The sequence below is a fragment of the Caloenas nicobarica genome, chromosome 9 (genome assembly GCF_036013445.1).
Source record: "Caloenas nicobarica isolate bCalNic1 chromosome 9, bCalNic1.hap1, whole genome shotgun sequence".
Classification (NCBI taxonomy): Eukaryota; Metazoa; Chordata; class Aves; order Columbiformes; family Columbidae; genus Caloenas; species Caloenas nicobarica.
Genome location: NC_088253.1, coordinates 7880123 through 7890673, shown reverse-complemented (window position 1 = coordinate 7890673; position 10551 = coordinate 7880123).

Here is a 10551-nt window from a genome sequence, read left to right as displayed (position 1 = left end):
GATTTTTCAGTTCTCAGTAGAGCTGTCTTTGTATTAACATCACTTTGTGTCATAAATCTTTGACAGGTTAAAGATCAATTTTCCACCTGTTTTCAGGGATTGCTTTGTAAACCATCAAGTGCAAAGGCCATAATGAGCTAAGTTACCACGAGCTTGCTGTCAGAGCTAATCGGGGACAACCAAAGTTTGTAAATGGGCTTTTTTGTTCAAAGGGGACATTAATGGAAAAAAAGACTGTGCTGATATGTGGAACTTAGTGGCAATTTCCATAGGTTTTACGTTGCTGTAATGTAAAGCACAAGGTACACAGTAATATCATTATCTAACAAAAGAATTTTTGGTCTGGGCTTACACCTAATATATACAACGACTATGAGAGTATTACCCCTGCCACAGATTAACAATACTGCACAATTATTAGAGAAAATAATTATTTTCTAAATGTCCTTTAGAGCATAGTTTCAACAATTTTTACTGCAAAAATAACATGTTCGTGTATGTCAAAGGGCGTTACCACAGTGCACTAATAATGACTAAAAGTGTTATGATGTCTCTGTGACAGTTAGAAATGTACTTTCCTACTAAAAAAATTATAATTTAATTGAAGAATCTTTAACAAATTACATTTTAAACTTTCAATGTGTAAACCACTACCTATTTGGACATTTCTGTGGCTTTTTAAAGGAAAGAATTTCCCTCTTACCTATTTAAAATTTTCAGAAATATTTTTTTTTTCCTCAGAATTTTGCAGTAAGCAGGTATTCCAAAAAGTGTGTGCTTAATAGACAGTTAACTGCATGGGATGGAGAGCTGACATCTTCCAGATGCAAAACTCTTTCTAGGAAACTATTTAATTAATTTAAACTTGTGTTTTTCACTTACCTAGTATTTGTATAGTAATGCTGTTACTTAGGAATACACATTTTCTGAAGGTAAGCCTGGCCTGTATCTCACTGAAGTCTGTTTTATGTGATGTTTTGAATTTGGGTCTGAGTTCAGAGAGAGATCAGGTGGATCTCTCAGGACCATCTCAGATGGTTTACTGGTCATTTTTATCTTTTGAGGCTTTGCTAGGGGGCAAGGGGAGCAGTTTTTAGATTTTTTCAGAATAGATTATTTTTTATCTTAAAATGAAGGGAAGAATTTGATCACCAGTCAGCCTTGGGAGTCCTATGTTAAGTTCTAGAGTATATTAGAACATTAATAAGAATTTTGTAACTTTGCTTTCTATTCTGCAGCAAAAGCAGTAAGCTTGTGTGCTTGATGAGTGTGTTCACTGTAACAGAATACAATATATATCTTTACTGTTTTAGTTTTCAACTGCAGAAGATAATAGTAGCATTTAAATATGGAAAATAATTCGTAAAGCAAAGTAGCAAACCATCAGTCCTTGTAAATACATTCTTGTCTCTATATTCAACCTGTCTTAATGCATTAGCTATGCCAGATCATTTTCTAGCTGGCAGTCACATGAGGAAGAATTAGTCAGTCTGAAAAGGAATACCTTAGTTTCCATGGAGCTACTCTAGTCTTTACGGACACATTTGTAGGTTAGAAATGTACTGTAGGTAGAAAAAGCAGCACTGAAATAAACAGGGAGCAGAAATGCTGTGTAAAAAGAATTTGAAGACAGAAATTAAACAATAAAGAATATTTAGGGTTAAGTACTTCACAGGTAAATACTTCTACAAGAATCAAGTTATCCTCACATCACCTTGTCACATAGATAAGTATTTCTCTCTTCTTATCCTCTCTGGATTTTATTTCTGAAGAGTCAAAGACATTGCATGTTATTAGCAACATAGAAATAAACCATCAAGAATTCCTCAGTCGCTCTTCTCTATTTTGTAGTTTCGTGTTGAGTTGGTGCCATGTTGTGTCCCATTATTTCTGAGAGCCATCAGGTGTAGGGCGAGAAAGTTTCCATCAACTCAGAAGCTCATATTCCCGGTTCTAACAATTCTGTATGAAACAATAGGAACAGCACAACTTCATCTAGTGTCCTTCTCTCAGTGAATGGTTTTCCTAGTAAAGGCACCACCTTCCCCCAAAAGTCCCAGCTAATCAAAACCACTGATCTCAGCAGCAACACAATTGAGGGACAGCTTGATTTAAATTTAAAAAAAAAATATAAAAATTATCTTTCCTCTAGCAGCAGAGAATCACTGGGTTTTGTTTTTGAAGTGGAATACGAAAAGTAGCAGTATTCTCATTAGCTTTGCAGATTTCAAGATGCCAGTTCTTGGTGGTCAATGATCTTTGTCAAAAGGCAATTGTGTCTGACTGGACATTCAAATCAATCAACTGCCTGAGCCAGCATACATGCACCCAACTGTATTTCAACTAATTGTGTCTCCCCTGTAAATCTAATTATAAATATAAACAATACCACCAAGGGCTCATTAAGAGAGTAATTACTGGGTTTGGAAACATCTGTAATGAGACCCTGCCATTGTAGAACTGCAGTTTAAAGCCACAAGCTAATTTTAAAGCATCATCTAATAAGTCTCTGGAATAAATGTAGTTCTTTCAGGCAGAAGTTTTGCAGATTACCAGAAACAGAGAATTCAGTAATGAATAATCAGACCTGCTCTCTTCTATTCTTGGCCTATTATTTCAGTGCAAGTCCAGCTCAGTGAGCAGGATTAACAGAAAAGCCAATGAGACTTTTAAAAGTAGTAAGTTCAGGTTTGAATTTTGTGTATAAGGAGAAAAACATAAACACAAGTTTGGAATCAGTTGTGACAGGTTCAAAATGCAGTCTTTGGTCAAGGCTATAAATCCAGCCCGCTCAAAGAGCCAGCCCTGGTGGTTCTGTTGCTCTAGAACCATGCAGAGGCACAGCTGCCTTCCCCTTCCAGAGCTGCACAGGGGGAGGATTCAAACACTGCTATTTTGTCAAGATAACTTTTACCCAATGAACAGTTCACTTGCCAACTTCTGGCAGTTGTAACACCTGTATGAACTAAGAAGATAAGTTGCATTTCTTGCCTCATCCACTGAAAGCTTATATTACAATATGTACTATATATGTGAAATACAAATTATGTTATAAATTAATATGAATAGCAGTTATTTGGAACAAATAGGCAAAAAAGTGGCTGCAACAATGCTGCTTGTATGAAGTAATCTTTTGCATACATTAGTGAAGATGATAATTACTGCTTTTCTAAGAGAAAGATGCGACTTTGAAAGCTATGCACTACATTCCTGCCCTTACACATATGAAAAACTCCCTGATAAAAATCTAAGTCATTTTTACCACCTCAGGACTCACCCTTGCTTTAGTGCTCGTTTCAACCCTCTTCATCAGAACTAGAGATTTTCCAACCTCAGTTATTACAGCTGGTTTTAACACAAAAAAGCCAAGTCCATTTTCCCACCTTTACTGATATATTCTACATTGGCCCTTACCTTTTCATTTTTGCTTGTCTTCCAAATATATAAGCCCTTCATGTCCTTGATTGTCTCTCCTGTTTACTGTGATCTGTAGCACAACAGTACTTGTTGATCTACTGTAAACTATGTCTTTAAATTCAGCTGTAGCAGAATTGTACATCCTTGCAAATCCTGGATAGTAACTGACAAGTGCAGTCTAGATTTGGAACTTGCTTTGGGAGTCGGTTCATCATCTTTCAGTAAAATTGTGCTTTTTAAATCTAAAGAGAAGAGGAAGTGGGAGTAAAGACAGGTTTGCATCAAGAATGCAGCACTTATATTCAGCTTTGAAATAACCCTGTGAGGTAAGAGTGCTTAGGAACAAGTGATTCAGTACCTTCCTCTGTTCTGAAGTTTGCCCACCCACTCCTACATACCCCCTCCTGTGGTGCAGGACATTTTAATGCAATGTGGGAGGTTAGCATACAAATTCCTACTGACTGCATTTGTGCTTAGCTGCCCACACACCTTTTGAAATAGGGTCCCTTATTTAGAAAAGTTAATGAGTTTTATAAGCTATGTCCCAAACTACAAACGCAGTGGGTTGAAAAGTACCTGTTACATCCATTTTGAATTACTTGGCATCTCATAATTTCTAACTTTGTTAATGAGACAAGTTTGTGCACCGTGAGCAGTCAGTAACATGGAGAAAGGTGGTGGTGTGCTGAGGGCTGGAAAGGCAGACGCTGCATCTTGAAACAATTACCTTGCAAAGGATGCTGTCCAGTGAAATTAAATGTGCTCCGATGTTGATTCACTGCTTGCATTGATGACACACACAGAGCTTAAGAGAAAATCGTGATTTCTCTGCAACTACTTTCTAACAGTAACATAGTAAAGGTGATGTAAGTCAACACCAAAGGAGTAATTAACAGCTTATCAGTAAAACTTAGTGACAAGTCTCATCAGCTTTCAAGGACAAGCGTGCTTTTGGCTGCTTCGGTCAGTTTTCTGTCTGAGAGGGAGCTGATGTACTCTGCTCCTGTTTGCTGGACACAGCCAGAGCTTTCCAGTCTGCCTTGGCGTACAAAACTCCTGGTTCACAACTGGAGCTTAGAGCTGGTTGTAGTAAAACAGATGGAATGTGTAGTCAGGTCTAAACCCTAAAGCTCTTATTATTTATCACAACTTGACTAATTTCAGCATATAAAATACGGTCTTTCCTGTTTTCAACCTGCCACTTCTCTGAAAAAAAAAAAAAAAGTAGGGATCATGTGTTTGTACATTTCTGAGAAGCCATTCTGAGCCAGCCCATACCGTCCACTGATTACTGAAACCAGACAAATCAGTTTAATTTCTTAATTTACTAATTGGAGTGTAGGAAATAGAAACAAACCACAAACAGTAACAAATTAAATTGTTTCTTCTATTGATCTGAAACATTAAGAAAAAAAAATACTGACTGAACATACACTTAGCATTTACAAAAACCTTTTTGAATAGAATAAGCACATAGTATCTTACTCCATTAATGTAGCTTGCTTCTTAAGGGCCTGATGCTAAATACTTATTCCCCAAAACAGGGGTGGAGAATCATAGCAGTACTATGGAAGCCCTAGAAGCTTTAAATCAGCACTTGCTGAGCAGATTTTGATGTAGGCTAGTAAATACCAGTAACTGCAGTCCAGCTAGCTACTTGTTTTTTCCTCACCTCCCCAGAGTCACAGTTTTCCTTCTGCTTTGATGATGTAGCTTTTAAAAGCAAATACAAATACATCATAGCCTGACAGACATCATTCTACCATCCCAGCCTCCTCACTTCTTCCTGCTGCCTTTCTGACATTTCAGTTATTTTTTTTCTGATTTCCTAACATCTTTAAATTCTACCTTTGCATAGGCATCCTTGCTAAGAAAATATGGGTTTCTTAAAATTCATTTGCCATTACTGTTTTTGGAGAGAGACCAAATGCTTCAATCTGTGCATAACATTTGATTGTTATCAATTTGCTTCTGTCTGTTTGGCTTTGGAAGGTTTATTTGAGGTGCTGAAGTTTTGCTAACCATTTAAGCAGGGGGAAAAAAGAGCTTGGGCTCAATGGCAAGAACCAGGTTGGAAAGGCTTGGATTGAAAGGAGAGAGGAGACTGTTTCAGGCACTGGGTCAGGATCCAAAACTTGACTTTCGTCTCTTATGTTCTATATTATATCATACATTAGTTATGTTTTTTGTTGTATCATAGTCTGGCAGAGAAGCACAGATGGACATAGTAGAAACACAGAAAATGTGAAGTGACATATACTGCAATACGTACCAGTAGATGAAAGAAATCAAGGATGCATTATCTTCATATGGGATTAACTGCTTTGGAACCTCGAGTTAGTTACTGAAATTACTAACAAGGAATGTGTTATGCAGCAAATGCATTCATTCACACACTATGTTTTTCTCAAGTGTTCTTTCCTCTGTCAATGAATAGCATTGCCAGCTTTGCCCTTACTTTCCAGCAAATTATTTGTTCTGTAGACTGAAGATGGTTTAATAACAAAAGCACTAACTTTGGAGTTAAATGGCCTAAAGGAATTTAAACAAGTTACCTATGTCTTTGTGTCAAATAAGGGCAATAGTACTTGCCTTCATCTAGAAATGTCGTAAGAGCTCAAGACCAAAGCAGGTACAACAGAAGTAAGTATTTCATTTACGTACCAGGGATTATTACATTCTTTATCATTTTACCCTCACTAAAACCTCTTCAAAACTTAGATCTTTCCAGACACCTGAACTGTGTAAACAGGGGTTACCAAACCATGTTTTGGGACCTACAGGTACATGTTGTTGTTTGGTCCATGAAAGTATGTCACTGCTATGTCAACAGACAGGGACCCCCTTATTACTGCCCCTTGCCAGCCTTGTCTCACAGATCTGGTCTCATCGTTAACCTGCTCTGGTCACAACAGTGTAAGTATTTAGTGACATTTCCTATATTCTATCTTGCCATTTTTTATACAGGTACAAAGAATCTGCTAGTACAGCTAAAATAATAGCAGTGTTCCTGACTCATCTTAATCAAAATGCTTACACCTGTACTAGGATTGTTCTTCAACTATCTTAAACACAGCACAATTTCAAAAATGATAGTAGTGAAGCAAATACTTAGCCTGTAGACACAGTATTTTCACGCAGCTGAATTTACCATCTGGCTTGATGACTCTGTGGATACTTACACTTTACTTGCATAAGGTGACATTTTTAGTTACACATGCAATTGCAGCTTCGTCAATAATTCTGCCTTTCCAGAAAGTTACTGGGTGTGAATCAATGGTTACAAGCAAAGTGAAAACTTTGAGGTGCAAGATTTGTCCATTGTTCAGCAGTGCAGTAATAAACAGACCCAGCAGTGTTTGCAGTACTTTTAAAAAAAAAATACATGATCTGATTGTACATCATAGTACCGTACCCAGGGTATATTTTATACATCCACTCTATCTAGTAGTTAGAAAAGAACATGTCCAAGTGACAGATTACACACCTGTAATTCAGTGTAGTTACACACCTCATTGGTGCACAGGCACAACACTTAATGCTCAGGCTTCTGACTGCAATGTCCAATTAGTCCTTTCATCTGAGCATGTAGATGGGACTGGATTCACACCTCATGTTCTTTTATTCGGAGTTTGAATCAAGCTGGTGTTTCTTGCTTTTTATGTCAGATAGAATAATCTTTGCCTTACTATTTAAAGTTCCTTCAAAAGCAGAATCTATATATGGACAACTGCTTCAGGACAGGAAACATTTTGTGGGTATCAAACTTAGGTCTTCATTTCCCTGTAATCCTGGATTTCTCAGGTGAAATTAACACACATGCCATTCAACATTACAAAACCACCCCTCTCTAACTTGTATACTACTGCCCTCTACTGCATTTTTAATATAGGTCATAAAAATATGCATTGTGTTAACTCAAACCATAAAAGTAACAGTTCTTGCCAGGTTCATGAGGATCATTCGTGTCATCATTCAACCCACCTACCTGTACATCAAAGCTATAAAATAAAAAGTATTCAAAGTTTTGAGGAAGAAAACAAAAACAAACAAAAAAAACCCACACACAACCCCACACCAAGTATTTGTAGAGTTGTATTCATTAAATCTCACGTCTTCCAACTACACAGGAAAAATACAGTATCACAGTCATTGCAGAATGAAAAGCACTCTCCAGTCAGTTCTAGCTGCTCAAATACAAATGGGGAGGGGGAGGAAAAGAAAAAGAAACCAAATCCTAAGGAGATGTTGAAACACATAGCTAATATTAAAAATGCTCTCAGATTATTTGAGGCTCACAAATCTCTAATGTGACTGACCGCTGAAGATGTCTACTAGTACATAACACCTAGGTCTACATAAACATATTTCCCAATAACTGAGGTTTTCATATTATTGAATGTAGCTCACATCCAGAGTACACCTTAGGTTTTTTTCTGATGCTGTTTCCTCTAAGTTTTAATCCTCTTAATTCCATTCTCCAGCAACTGATGCTTTGTTTCAGTCTAGGGAAAAGATTTCTGCAAGACACGCAGCACTTCAGACTTAACCTAGTTCCTCCAATATTTACAAAACATTCTGTGTACTCCTACATCACTGCTCTCTAACAGGGAGTGGATAGATTGAAGTAGAAAGACAGTGCCACGTATTTGCCATTAAAATACGTTGGATGACAGTCAGGTAAATAACTGTCCTTGCTGCCATCACACTCAGGAGCGTTTCCCCTGCCAAGGCCGAGCTGTGCCGGGCCAGCAGCCCAGGCGTTCCTCCGGATCCTCCTCCCTCTCGCGGCCGCTCTGCTCGTTGTACTGCCAAGCCAGAGCCAGTTCGCAGCAAAGACTTCCAGTCATCTTCACAAAAACGTGCTGTTTCCCAGAAGTGAAATAAAATACCAATTTTGACAGCAAAGAGTCCCTGGCACACAGAATTTTGACCCCCCCAGCAGAGTGGCCCAGGAGGGAAGCTCTGATTTTAGATACTGTTTCCAGTGTTTGAATTGCAGACTTCCCAGGTAGCAGTTGCAGCCTCAAGATCATTGTGTCACCAGGTCTTCAGCAATTCATCCCCATTAAAAATCCATTACCTTTCTAAGCCCTCACATTTAAAACCAAAGATACAAATGAACACACAAAAAACCCACTGAGAACATCCCCTTTTCTTTTGTAATTACATGAAGTTAGGGAAGAAAGACCAAGTAGTTTGATTTTTCAGTGTTTTAAGAGTGAGTAGACTAGCATATTCCAAGCCATTGTGCAAACGTTGACTAAATTTAATATAGTCCTGGAATTAACAGAAAGCAGTAAAACTGATGGTCAAGTTCAGCTCAAGGCAATGCAGCAGGTTACCAGGAGGACAGGATTACACCTGTTAAGAAAATCGCTAGAAGCAACGCCTTACACACTCTCCCCTCAAGCTTTGATTACAGACAGAACTCAAGGATTACTTTGATTTGGCATTACTGTTCAAAATAGTTATTTTTTTTCTTTAGTCTTGGATAGCTATCAGATCCATCCATTTTGGTTTTAATTCAGTTGTCAAAGACTAGCAAAATCATCAAGCATTTTTCATTACTAAGGCACAGTGCCATACACACAAATGCAAGGTGACTGTGTCAGATGGCCCTATTTTGCAAAAGCCCAGATTTCTAAGTTGTTAACGTCACAGCAGTCAAACTCGGGCTGATCTATGAAGTGTGTAATATGCAACTTCCTCAAATTCATTAAGACCATTGAAACTAAGTCACTGCATAAATTCGGTTGTTGAAGAATCAATCAGTAAGAGTTTCTAGTTGGATTGCTTTGTAAAAGGCATTAAAAATGTATTTTCTATTTGCATTTTTAATATACTAAAGAGATTCAGTTTTCAAATTTCATTAGGGACTTTGTTACTGCTGTTCATCTTGGGTTACTGTACTTGTCCACTTTTTCCACTTCTGAGCCTTTCTTCCCCCCCAGTATTTCTTGCTGAACATCCTTTCTACAAAAGGAGATAGCTCACTATTTTTGCATCACAAAATTTGGTTTCCTTCACATAAAAAATAATTTTGTAACTGGGGCAAGTGTTTATGTATCCAGCCAACACAACGGTTCATTAGTTCACTAGCCCCTCTGTAACAACTTACGAGGCTACAGAAATATTTTAGTTCGGCTTTCCAGTACCCTAACATTTAAAGTTACCTGCTCCTTTCTAGATTTTCAGCAGTAGTTCTTCACAGCCTGCTAACATGCTATGCAGTCTCCTAATTTAATAGTTTGTTCCAGTACACTAAGATAATTCTAGAAACAGATTATTTTCTATGATTGTTAGCAAAGAGTGACACTGATCCACATAAAGCACCTTTAAGTGCTGAGGAAGTACAAACAGTACTCTTAGTGGTAAGATGTGCTTTACCTGGTTACAAACACTAGAACCTGCAAGAGCACTAGAAATACTAGTACGATGCCACTGTTGCTTCCAGATCTTGCTTCCAGATCTGCTGAGGTGTGGGGAGTAACTCAAACCTCAGCTATTTGACAACTAATCCCTAAAACCCAAAATGTCTTGCTAAACTATTTCACACAAAATTAGTGACCACCTATTACATGAGAAAAAAAATGTTCCCAACTGGGATATTCTGCTCAGATGCTGAATGGTTTAGAACAAGCAGCTGGCAGGCAACATCAATATCAATAAACCATTAAGAGAAACTTAACACTAATATTTTGAGTAGAACATTGTGTATTAATTTCTTTGATTTCCTGGGCTTATATTACATTCTGCTTTTACCTGAAGAATGCTGATTTAGGAACTAAACATTCCACTTACCTCTCATTTGTTGATCTTAATGATCACAAAGTAAATTAGTCTTAAAACAAAGGAAGCTATTAAGCTAGAACCCTAAAGGAAAACTGTAGTTCAAACAAAAGAGAAAGTCATCGTTTCTCAAAACTGTAATTCCATGATTAAAGTAAGCATTTGAGATAGCACAGCAAAATAGCATCACGCAATATGCAACTATAACTTTGTTATTTAAAAGATGCACAACCCGAGCCAGCACCCGTGTTAATCGATATTCTAACATTACACGGGGCACCAGTCTGTCACCCAGCTTGGCATCACTCCAGCCAGGCCCCGTTATCATTCTGTCCCCACTTC